We start from the raw sequence: 14331 nt of genomic DNA on the forward strand, positions 1-14331 counted from the left end.
CCGATACATATGACCTTAATGAATGAAATTATATATTAGATATTATATAAATGGTCAATATAACTATGAATCACAACGATGTAATTAGCATAGGCCACATGAATAAAACCTTAGTCAATGGACTTATATGGTTGCTATGAATAACTAGTAGCCGATACGTATGACCTTAATGAATAAAATTATATATTGACTATTATATAAACGGTCAATATAACCATGAATCACAACGATATAATTAGCATAGGCCATATGACTATAACCTTAGTCAATGGACTTATATGGTTGCTATGAATAACTAGTGGCCGATACGTATGACCTTAATGAAAGAAATTATTAATTAGCCATTTTATAAACTGTCAATATAAGTATGAAGCACAACGATGTAATTAGCATAGGCCATATGAAAAAAAACCTTAGTCAATGAACTTATATGGTTGCTATGAATAACAAGTGGCCGATACGTATGACCTTGATGAATGAAATTATATATTGGGTAGTATATAAACGGTCAATATAACTATGAATCACAACGATGTAATTAGCATAGGACATATGATTATAACCTTAGTCAATGGACTTATATGGTTGCTATGAATAACTAGTGGCCGATACGTATAACCTTAATGAATGATATTATATATTGGATATTATATAAACAGCCAATATAACTATGAATCACAACAATATAATTAACATAGGCCATATGAATAAAACCTTAGTCAATGGACTTATATGGTTGCTATGAATAACTAGTGGCCGATACGTATGACCTTAATGAATGAAATTATAAATCTGCTATTATATAAACGGTCAATATAACTATGAATCACAACGATGCAATTAGCATAGGCCATATGACTATAACCTTTGTCAATGGACTTATATTGTTGCTATGAATAACTAGTGGCCGATACGTATGACCTTAATGAATGAAATTATATATTAGCTATTACATAAAAGGTTAATATAACTATGAATTACAATGATGTAATTAGTATAGGCCATATGACTATAACCTTAGTCAATGGACTTATATGTTTGCTACGAATAACTAGTGGATGATACGTATGACCTTAATGAATGAAATTATATATTGGCTATTATATAAACGGTCAATATAACTATGAATCACAAGTATGTAATTAGCATAGGCCATATGACTATAACCTTGGTCAATGGACTTATATGGTTGCTATGAATAACTAGTATTGTCACGACCCGAAATTCCCACCTTCGGGACCGTGATGGAGCCTAACATTTCACTTGTTAGGCAAGCCAACGTTAGAATAATTTTAACCATTTTTAACAATTAATCTTAATTAAATAGTAAAGAAACCCACAGCCGGAATAATATCTAAATTTAAATAAACAAATCAAAATAATAACGATGTCTAAATACCATCCCAGAACTGGAGTCACAAGTGCACGGGCTTATAGAATAATACAAACAAGGGTCTGAATAAAATAAAGCTGTCTGAAAGAAAACACACAGCTAAGATAAAGTAGAAGGGGACCTCAGAGCTGCGAACGTTGTGCAGCTATACCTCAAGTATCCTCTGATAGCTAAATCCGAGCAAATCTACAGTACGCCGCTGGGACCAACTTCGGTATCTGCACAAGAGGTGCAGGGTGTAGTATGAGTACAACCGACCCCATGTACTCTGTAAGTGCCGAGCCTAACCTCGACGAAGTAGTGACGAGGCTAAGGCAGGTCACTTAGATTAACCTGTATGCAATAATAATAATAATAATAATAATAATAATAATAATAACAGGAATAGAGGTAAGACAGTTAAATCATATCAATAACTGAAATCAATTCAGCAGTCATAGCCAATTATTTTCTTTTTATCATTCCGTTGCGGCGTGCAACCTGTTCCCACAATATTTACTTCAATTAATTTCCGTTGCGGCGTGCAACTCGATCCAATAATATAACCTTTCAATTAAATTCCATTGCAGCGTGCAACCCGCTCCAACAAATAAACATAAAATAAAATCCGTTGCGGCGTGCAACCTGATCCAACAATATAATCTTTCAATTAAATTCTGTTGCATCGTGCTACCCTCTCCAACAATATAAATTTAAATTAAATTTTCTTGCGGCGTACAACCCGCTCCAACAATATAAACTTAACAACACTTAAATGTAAAACTACTCCAATAAATATCACATTTAATAAGAAATTACTAGGCAACAAAGTATACAATAATTATAATTTATTTAGGAAACAAGTAATGACAAGTAGAAATTAATTGTGAAAATCAGGGAGAAAATAGGCAATGTAATATTTAATATGTTAAATGTCAAGTAGTAATTAAGACACATAAGTCAAATAAGCATGTAGCAATTATAGCATGAATTCAAGACATAATATTGGACAAGAAATATGAGATAAATAATTAATACAATAATTAATTCATGATTTAAAATAATTTATGATTTTCAGATAAATATGCAAACAATCAATTTGACGACGTATAGGCACTCGTCACCTCGCCTATACGTCGTTACACATGAAATTCACATAGCAAATAATTCAAGGGTTCTATTTCCTCAAGTCAAGGTTAACCACGACACATACCTTGTTTTGCAATTTCAATTGATCACTTGACCACGGCTTTTCCTTTTGAATTATTCTCCAAACCAATCAAACCTAACGAACTATTTACCAACGATTCAATTTGAGCTTTAGAAATTATTCACAATTCAAAAGAGACTTAATTTAAGTTATTTTCTAAAAAGTCAATGTGGGGCTCACTTTTCGGAACCCGATGAAAAATTACGGAATCAATACACCCGTTCCGATACGAGTTCAACCATACTAAAATTATCGAATTCCGACATCGGATTATCTTTCAAATCCTAAATTTTTGTTTTTGGAAAGTTTTACAAAATCTCCAATTTCTTCCATCTAATTTCGAAATAAATGATGAATATAAACATGTATTTATGAAATATAATTACTTTCGGATATAGAACACTTACCCAAGTTGAAGTCGTGAAAATCCCTTTGGAATCGCCCAAATCCGAGACTCAAAACTCAAAAATGAGCAAAATTGACTAACAACTGATTTTTATGTATTCTGTCCAGCATTTTCGCATCTGCGGATAAATTTTTGCATCTGCGGACTCGCATTTGCAGAACAGATCAGCCAAGCAGAGGACCGCATCTACGGACCTTAACGTCGCAGAAGCGACTGCGCAGATGCACGAAGGGAACCGCAGAAGTGCGAAAGATCGCCTCTGCGATCATGGCACCGCATAAGCGGGCATCGCACCTACGTCCCAAGCTTCGCAGAAGTGAAGCTTCTCCCCCGGCCTCAAAGTCGCAGAAGCGACGCTGCGTCCGCATAAGCGATCTCGCACCTGCGGCCAAAATTGCGCAGGTGCGGCACACCAAAAATAGACCTGTGTTCTTGAACAAAAATGGTCTGAAACTTATCTGAAACTCACCTGAGCCCTCGGAACCTCGTCCGAATATTCCAACAAGTCTCGTAACATAATACGGACTTACTCGGGGTCACAAATCACGTCAAATAACATCAAAATTACAATTCACACCTCCATTCAGACTTATGAGTTTATGAAATTTTCACTTTACAAAACTCGTGTTGAAACGTATTAAATGAAATCGGAATGATTTCAAATTTGGCGCACAAGTCATAAGTGACACAATAGAGCTATTCCATTTCTCGAAATCTCAATCCGAGTCCGATATCGATAAAGTAAAATTCACGGTCAAACTTGGGAATCTTTAAGCTTCCAAACTTCTAATTTTCAATAAACGGCGATAACTCAAGCTAGGGACCTCCGAATAAAATTCCGGGCATACGGCCAAGTCCCAAATTAAGATACAGACATACCGAAACTGTCAAAATTTTGATCCGGGTCTGTTTGCTCAAAATATTGACCGAAGTCAATTTAAGTGAGTTTTAAAGCATAAATTCACATTTTTATCAATTTTTTTTTACATAAAAGCTTCCCGAAAAATTATATGGACTGCACACGCAAGTCGAAGAAATGAATGGTTCTATTTGAGGTCTCAGAATATAAAAGTGAATATTAAATTTAAATATGACCTATCGGGTCATCACAAGTATTCGATACGTATGACCTTAATGAATCAAATTATATATTGGCTATTATATAAAATGTCAATATAACTATGAATCACAACGATGTAATTAGCATAGGCCATATGACTATAACCTTAGTCAATGGACTTATATGGTTGTTATGAATAACTAGTGGCCAATACGTATGACCTTAATGAATGAAATTATTAATTGGCTATTTTATAAACTGTCAATATAAGTATGAAGCACAACGATGTAATTAGCATAGGCCATATGAACAAAACCTTAGTCAATGAACTAATATGGTTGCTATGAATAACTAGTGGCCAATACGTATGACCTTGATGAATGAAATTATATATTGGCTAGTATATAAACGATCAATATAACTATGAATCACAATGATGTAATTAGCATAGGCCATATGACTATAACCTTAGTCAATAGACTTATATGGTTTCTATGAATAACTAGTGGCCGATACGTATAACCTTAATGAATGATATTATATATTGGATATTATATAAACAACCAATATAACTATGAATCACAACAATATAATTAACATAGGCCATATGAATAAAACCTTAGTCAATGGACTTATATGGTTGCTATGAATAACTAGTGGCCGATACGTATGACCTTAATGAATGAAATTATAAATCTGCTATTATATAAACGGTCAATATAACTATGAATCACAACGATGTAATTAGCATAGGCCATATGACTATAACCTTAGTCAATGGACTTATATGGTTGCTATGAATAACTAGTGGCCGATATGTATGACCTTAATGAATGAAATTATAAATCTGCTATTATATAAAAGGTCAATATAACTATGAATTACAATGATGTAACTAGCATAGGCCATATGACTATAACCTTAGTCAATGGACTTATATGGTTGCCGTGAATAACTAGTGGCCGATACGTATGACCTTACTGAATAAAATTATTAATTGACTATTTTATAAACTGTCAATATAAGTATGAAGCACAACGATGTAATTAGCATATGCCATATGAACAAAACCTTAGTCAATGAACTTATATGGTTGCTATGAATAACTAGTGGCCGATACGTATGACCTTGATGAATGAAATTGTATATTGGCTAGTATATAAATGGTCAATATAACTATGAATCACAACGATGTAATTAGCATAGGCCATATGATTATAACCTTAGTCAATGGACTTATATGGTTGCTATGAATAACTAGTGGCCGATACGTATAACCTTAATGAATGATATTATATATTGGATATTATATAAACAACCAATATAACTATGAATCACAACAATATAATTAACATAGGCCATATGAATAAAACCTTAGTCATTGGACTTATATGATTGCTATGAATAACTAGTGGCCGATACGTATGACCTTAATGAATGAAATTATAAATCTGCTATTTTATAAATGATCAATATAACTATAAATCACAACGATGTAATTAGCATAGGCCATATGACTATAACCTTAGTCAATGGACTTGTATGGTTGCTATGAATAACTAGTGGCCGATACGTATGACCTTAATGAATGAAATTATATATTGGCTATTATATAAAAGGTTAATATAACTATGAATCACAACGATGTAATTAGCATAGGCCATATGACTATAACCTTAGTCAATGGACTTATATGTTTGCTACGAATAACTAGTGGCCGATACGTATGAACTTAATGAATGAAATTATATATTGGCTATTATATAAACGGTCAATATAACTATGAATCACAAGTATGTAATTAGCATAGGCCATATGACTATAACCTTGGTCAATGGACTTATATGGTTGCTATGAATAACTAGTGGCCGATACGTATGACCTTAATGAATAAAAATTATATATTGGCTATTATATAAATGGTCAATATAACTATGAATCACAACGATGTAATTAGCATAGGCCATATGACTATAACCTTTGTCAATGGACTAATTATATGGTTGCTATGAATAACTAGTGGCTGATACTACGACATTAATGAATGAAATTATTAATTGGATATTATATAAACGGTCAATATAACTATGAATCACAACGATGTAATTAACATATTGTAACGACCCGACTAGTCAATTTGAGTATTTACGTTCCTTTCAACTATTTGAAGTCTTGAATAGCTTTATATGATGTATTATGACCAATGTGTATTGTCAAATTTGGTTTTCAGGTATTTCAGAGTTAGTTTGAAAGAATGAAATTCAAAGTTTAAAGCTTAAGTTGAAAGGTTGACCGGATGTTGACTTATGTGTAAACGATCTTGGAATAGAGTTTTGATGATTCCAATAGCTCCGTATGGTGATTTTTGACTTAGGAGTGTGTACGAAAAATTATTTGGATGTCCGTAGTTAAATTAGGCTTGAAATGGCGAAAATATAAAGTTTAATTTTGGAAGTTTGACCGGTGCGTTGACTTTTTGATATCGGGGTCGGAATCCGATTCTGAAAATTGGAATAGGTCTATTATGTCGTTTATGGCTTGTGTGCAAAATTTGAGGTCAACCGGACTTGATTTGATAGGTTTCGGCATCGAATGTAGAAGTTGGAATTTCTTAACTTTATTAAGTTTGAATTAAGGTGCGATTCGTCATTTCGATGTTGTTATATGTGATTAGAGGCCTCGAGTAGGTCCGTAATATGTTTTGAAACTTGTTGGTATACTTGGACGGGTCCCGAGGTGCTCGGGTGAGTTTCAGGGTGGTTTCAGACCATTTCTAGGCCATTTTTAATTGCTGGTTATTGGCCACAGAGGTGTGCATCGCGATCGCGAACATTTGGTGGAATTCGCGCAGAGCAAACAACAGTTTGGGGGCTTGTGAATCGCGATCGCGGAAGCTGTTTCGCAATCGCAATGAACAAAATCTCTGCTGCACTAATCCCATTTTGGAAGCTTATATCTCGCAATTTATAAGGAATTTGGAGATGATGCAAAAATGAAAGTTATAGACCCTGATATTTAGTTTTCAGATAGTCAAACCATTTGTCATTTGGAGTTTTGTACAAAACGGTATGACCGTTATACTAGAGGCTATCTGGAAGAGTTGACGAGATTGTGCTTCGCTATCGCGATTGACTTTCCGTGATCGCGAAGGGAAAATTTTGAGCTGGAAAATTTTGTGCTTTGCGATCGCGAAGAATTTTCCGCGATCGCGAAGTGTAAATGCCTGGACATAAGCTATATTTCGAGGTTTCGGCCATTTTAAAATATTTGGAGTTATGGATCTCGGATTGAAGCGATTTTTGAGGCGATTTTCACCATATGGATTGTGGTAAGTGATTCTATCTCGGTTTTGGTTAAATTACACGAATATATTGTTGTTTTTATCAATAAATTAGTATTTTAGGTTGAAAATAGTAGAAAATTTCATAGACTTTAATTGAGGATTTGAAGGTCGAGTTGTGGTGAATTTGAGTAATCTTGGTATTGTTGGACTCGTGGTTGAATGGGGGTTCGGATTTTGTAATTTTTGTCGGATTCTGAGACGTGGGCCCCACTGACAATTTTTGAGTGCAATTTCGGATTTTAATTGGAAATTTTAGTATTTTCATATAGAATTTGTTTCTATAATTCGTATTGAGTATATTGAATTGTTTGTGACTAGATTTGAACCATTCAGACAATAATTCGCGAGGCAAAGGTGTATTAGAATCTTGAGTTGGTTACAAATCGAGGTAAGTGTCATGCTTAACCTTGACTTGAGGGAGTAGGATTTGTTTGTCTATTTGCTACGTGATTGAATGTGCGGGTACAACGTATATGTGAGGTGACGAGTACTTATGCATTGTGGTTGAGTCAAAGCCCGCGGGAGGAATTTGCTCATTGTGATTAATTGCCTATTTAATTAACATATTCCATCTTAAGTTTATTATTGATTATTTGATCATTATTCATAAAATTATTATTGATTTAATTATTTTTGAATATTGTGGAAGAGTGTAAAAGCACGAAGGGTGATGTCGTACCATTTATATTATTTATATTATCCTTATCATGGTAAGAAAGAGTGTAAAAGCACGAAGGGTAAAGCCGTGCCATTTTCAAAGAGTGTAAAAGAACGAAGGGTAATGCCGTGCCATTTTCAAAGTGTGTAAAAGCACGAAGGGTGATGCCATGCCAGAAGAGAGTTAAAGCACGAATAGTGATGCCGTGCCAATTATTATTATTTATTTATTAATTTATGGCAAGAAATAGAGCTAAAGCACGTAGGGTGATGCTGTGCCAATCTTATTATTTATTTATTTATCAATTTATGGAAAGAATGAGAGCAAAAGCACGAAGAGTGGTGCCTTGACATTTTCATATTATCAGCTGCTCATTTTATTGTTGATGAATTAATTGGCTGCTACGTGACACTTCTCCTGCTGAAATTATTATATCATCCCCCTTCGCATGTTTCCTCTCAAATTTATAATTTGTTATTTATTGTGTTATTGTTGCTTCATATTTGTATATACTTGTACAAGTTGTTTACGTACGTGTCTTGTCATAACCTCGTCACTACTTCATCGAGGTTAGGCTCGACACTCATTGAGTACATGGGGTTGGTTGTACTCATACTTCACTTCTGCACCTTGCGTGCCGATTTCGGATGCTGATGTAGCTGCGTACGACGAGAGCTGGATCTGAAGATGTACCTGTGTTCCAGTCATTGCTACCTCTAGTTCATGGTAGCTTGAGAATTTTAAATCTGTTCATGTATATTTCAGACAGAAGACGCATTTTTTATTTCATACCAGTTTTGTAAATTCTAATCTTAGAAGCTCATGATTTGTACTACCAGTTCTTGGGGAGTGTATTAAAGTCAGTTAAATATTAATTGAATCGGATTGTTGTTATTTGGTTTACCTAGCGGGTGAGGTTAGGTGACATCACGGCTAGTTGGATTTTGGGTCATAATAAGTTGGTATCAGAGCTCTAGATTCATAGGTTCAAAAGGTCATGAGCAAGTGTCTAGTAGAGTCTTGCGGATCGGTATGATAACATCCATACTTATCTTTGAGAGGATACGGTGCATTTAGGATAATCGCCATTCCTTCTTTACTTATCATGTGGAATTGATTCAGCTTAAAATATAACTCTTTGAATTCCTTCCACGCATTCGTTTGCACATGTGATGCTCGATATCAGCTGTGCATTGCCGGCTTGTGATTCCATGAACTAGGTTCGAGATGAGTATTTTGTGTTATGGTGATGGGCCAGTCTGGAGGACTTGAGGCCAGGGTTAGACCGCAACTTAGGCTAGGTAGTCTCAGTTGTGAGAACTTGTACGTTTGGACTTATGCATCCGGTAGTGTCCCTATGAGTGAAATTTGTGGCTCGATGAGCGGTGGAATGACTATGTGATGGTTTGAATGTGACGAGAAGAGTTTCTCGAGATGTAAAAAGGGCCATCGGGTGCTTGATGTCCGTCTTGATTTGACGTATAGTCTCGAGTATGAATGTGTTGAAGGATCTTTCACGTTGTTAAATTGTGGGACAAATTAAATTCTCATGCCTTATTAATAAGTTTGGACTCAGGATGATTAAGTGATTGCGTAGTAATTGTGGTTGCGAAAGGATATAGCAAGATGCCAATTTGAGACTATGCAGGTGGATTATCTCCTGCGGAGTAATCTACGTAGGTGTGTTCCTTATAATATTGAGTTTGGATTGGTTGAGAAAGTTGACTTGACCGTTACGAGGATGAAGGCGAGCTTAGCAGATGATTTGAGGTATTTTTTTTTTGTTTGTGTTACCTGAGCTTGTGAAGAATTTTCGTTGAATTGAATGCGGGATTATGCCAATAGTAGAGTATGGGTATGGTGAGTTATCAGATGTTTTGTTATATGGCTTGAGCCAAGTGGGGGAGCCTACTATTGACAATTCAATTTTATGGTTATATGTTAAATTTTAATTTTGGTATGAGACATACTTGTGGATTTGTTATGACTTGCAGAGGTTGAGATCGAGGATGGCTCGAGTAAGAAAATTCCTGGTTACGGGTTATATTGCACTTTATGAGTATATGAAAATCATAGGGAGGAGTGAGTTGTTATTTGTGAAGGATGTAGTGTGCATGGAGTACGAATTCGATCGGTAGTGTTAAAGCAGGGTTACTTCTTTGAGTGTTGTTGTGCTAATGCGGCACGTGTCTTTCGGCCCATTTGTACGGTACAAATTAGATTTGAGCAGAGTGGATGACTCCTGAGAGGGTTCTAATGGATTCAAAATGTATATGTGGCAATTGAAAATTTTTCGGAATTTGTATATCGCCAGAATCGGTTATTTACACTGGATGGTTCCGGGACTTGCGGTAATTCTGTATGACTATGGATTCTACATTTTAGTATAAGAAAGGTAAAAAGAACAATTTTAAATTTACATAAGATATTTTCAGAGTGAGTGTTTCAGTTGTGGTATTTATGGGGGCTAATTATGATGTGGTGAGGGTTTACAGATGTTTTGTGGCAATACTCTCGGGTTTGGCAATCTGTGTGGCTTGGTCGAGTTAGAGGAATTAAGTTCTGATAGCTTGGTTATGTGCAAATGGGTTTAGAAAAGTTCTTGATGGTTTCTACCATGGTTTGAGCCGAATATTTTCTACCGGTGTAGGGAACGGGTTGTGTATTGTGATTTCCTCATGGAAGGAAGAAAGTGGAAGGTTTCTAACTAACCGGGTATGTAATTTGCTGGTTACTTAGAGTTGATGATGAGATTCTCATGCTTTTCGCATGATGGCATGATAGATGTGGGGTGTTGTGTGGGAGTAAGATTTATATGCACAAGGTGGCAGATCAGTCTTGAATGGAAGGTCACGAATCTTGGACAACATGGTCAGCTTCAGATATTTAGATTAATGTTATAACTGCTCAGTAATTTCTGAGAAGGGTGCGCATTTCAGAAGGCGCATTGTGTTTTGACTTACGGATGTTTATTGGTATTGCGGTACTCACCTGGTTGATAGACTGATGATATTCAAATTATTGCTCTGTGGCATAGAAGAATTTTAGAAGTATTCCTAGTGGGAGGATCGTGCATGAAAGATGTGTTAGTCATTCGAGTGCTAAAGTTGGGACCAGTTATGGTGATTCATGTGTTCTAGGAATTTGGGGACTGGGAGTTCTTAGAAGCATAATGTTTCAGGGTTGCGACCTGTTTGAGGTGAGTATTTTATTTAACTCAATGGAGGCACTAGTTGCGTTAATTAATTGTGATAGATACGCGCTATGAGTGTGCATATATGTGAGGTTTGAGCCCATGTGCGGGCATCAGGGCAAGTATTCATACTCGGAAGAGTACTTAGGCTATGATATGCCTAGTATTGACTGTTAAGCGTAAAGTTATAACGTTTCTCGTATTCGTACCTTTGTTGAGAACTATCTGGGCTATACTTAAGGTTACAAAGAGGCTAATTCCCTGAGTAAACTTGGTAGTTACTATTTCTGCGCTAACTTGCTTATTTGAGTTGTGATATCAGACTTTGCACATGCCTACACTATGGCGTGTTATTTATACCAGTCCAGGAGCATGAGAATCTTATTTCATTATCATATACATGTGTACTTGTTTAATTGCTCATGTATAATATGCTGGGACTAGAGGCCTATGACCATGCCAGATTTATATTATTGGCACGTGAGTTGTCCGTGCAGATCTACATATTGGTATCATTGACACGTGAGTTATCCGTGTCGCACGTGAGTTGTCCGTGCAATGTGTGGAAATTTTATTTCTTTGATAATTTATCTAATTTTATTGCTTTCTTTCCTCTACGATAAAAAAAATTACTTGAACAACGTCTTTGAGGAATTGCGTACATGCGCCTACGATTATCCTCTTCACAAAATTTGAGGAGTTGGTTGTAAATATTAGGTTGTGGTGGTGCTAGCTGAACTTGCGAGACGATTCTCTTCTTTGAGATATTTTCCATTTTTGAGTGCACGGATTGCACAGTTTTTGGCTTGAGATATATTGGTGTGGCGTGTATGTGAAATAGTCGTGTTTGATAATATAAGGTCATCAGACCTTGAATATGTACTATCGGATTTGATTATGGTATATTTGGGAGGATGATATCGAAAGTCGGCTTAGAAAGTGATTATGGTTCTGGTTGGGACAAGAGAGCTCCATGACTAGTTGATCTGATAAGGGGTCATGAGATTCCGCGTGTTTCTTTCATTATCAATAGTGTACGAAGGTTTTGGAACGAGGTGTTGTTTGATATGTGGTTAATACTAGTACCAGGTTGGTTTTAAGTAGTTACTGTGATCGAAAATAGTGCTGCGAGTATGTTGTGTGGTATATCATGTGATTACATATTGAGTTATGGCTATGGCTTGATACAATTTGATCAGATATATACAGGGTGTAGATATGAGATGGGTCTTGAAAAGAAATTCTGAATGTTGGAAATTGAATTCCAAGGTTCACAGGCCAAGGTTAAATTAATGACCTTCATTTATATTGTGTCGTCAGGCCTATATAAAATAGGGTGGCATGGGATCACCCCCGGGTATGTGCGTGATAAGGTGGAATGGTGATTTGATGGCTTGGAAACAACTCTTGGCACGTTCGAGGATGAACTTATGTTTAAGTGGGGGAGAATGTAATGACCCGACCAGTCAATTTGAGTATTTATGCTCCTTTTAATTATTTGAAGTCTTGAATAGTTTCATATGATGTATTATGAACAATGTGTATTGTCGGATTTGGTTTTCGGGTATTTCGGAGTTAGTTTGGAAGAATAAAATTCAAGGTTTAAAGCTTAAGTGAAAGGTTGACCGGATGTTGACTTATGTGTAAACGACCCCGGAATAGAGTTTTGATAATTTCAATAGCCCCGTATGGTGATTTTGGACTTAGGAGTGTGTACGGAAAAATTATTTGAAAGCCCGTAGTTAAATTAGGCTTGAAATGGCAAAAATATAAAGTTTAAGTTTGGAAGTTTGACCAGGGAGTTAACTTTTTGATATCGAGGTCGGAATCCGATTCTAAAAATTGGAATAGGTCTGTTATGTCATTTATGGCTTGTGTGCAAAATTTGAGGTCAATCGGACTTGATTTGATAGGTTTCGGCATCGAATGTAGAAGTTAAAATTTTTTAGTTTCATTAAGTTTAAATTGAGGTGCGATTCGTCGTTTCGATGTTGTTATATGTGATTTGAGGCCTCGAGTAGGTCCGTAATATGTTTTGGAACTTGTTGGTATAGTTGGACGGGGTCCCGAGGGGCTCGTGTGAGTTTTGGGGTGGTTTCGGACCATTTCTAAGCCATTTTTAATTGCTGGTTATTAGCTACAGAGGTGTGCATCACGATCGCGAACATTTAGTCGCATTCGCACAGAGCAAACAGCAGTTTGGGGGCTTGTGAATCGCGATCGCGGAAGCTGTTTCGTGATGAACAAAATCTCCGCTGCACTGACCCGACTTTGGAAGCTTATATCTCGCAATTTATAAGGAATTTGGAGATGATCCAAAAATGAAAGTTGTAGACCCTGATATTTAGTTTTCAGAAAGTCAAACCATTTGTCATTTGGAGTTTTGTACAAAACGGTATGACCATTAAACTAGAGACTGTCTGGAAAAGTTGGGGAGATTGTGCTTCGCGATCGCGGTTGACTTTCCGCGATCGCGAAGAGCAAATTTTGAGCTGGAAAATTTTGTGCTTCGCGATCGCGAAGAGTAAATGCCTAGACATAAGATATATTTCGAGGTTTCGGCCATTTTCACACATTTGGAGCTATGGAGCTCGGAATAAAGCGATATTTGAGGCGATTTTCACCATATGGATTGGGGTAAGTGATTCTAACTCGGTTTTGGTTAAATTACATGAATATTTTATTGTTTTTATCAACAAATTAGTGTTTTGGGTTGCAAATGTCACGACTCAATTTCACCTATAGGTCGTGATGGCGCCCAACACTACAGCTAGGCAAGCCAACTAATAAATTAAACGTATATTGATTAAACTTTTAATCCAAGAAAAATAATAAAATACCAAATTCTACCAATGTGTGTGCCAAGATCTGGTGTCACAAGTGTATGAGTATCTAGTAGATTATACAAAACCTCAAATACTGTCTGAAATAAAAATAGACAGAATGAAAAAAAAATACAAGGAAGGACACTGGTAGCTGCAGAACGGCTCAGAAAGGTAGCTCACCACTATACCCCTGGATAACGTGGTTTAAGACGGTAGGTCCCCCACTAGTACTTGCCTCAGGTCCTGCACAAAAAGTGCAGCAAG

The sequence above is a fragment of the Nicotiana tomentosiformis genome, chromosome 7, assembly GCF_000390325.3.
Source record: "Nicotiana tomentosiformis chromosome 7, ASM39032v3, whole genome shotgun sequence".
Classification (NCBI taxonomy): domain Eukaryota; kingdom Viridiplantae; phylum Streptophyta; class Magnoliopsida; order Solanales; family Solanaceae; genus Nicotiana; species Nicotiana tomentosiformis.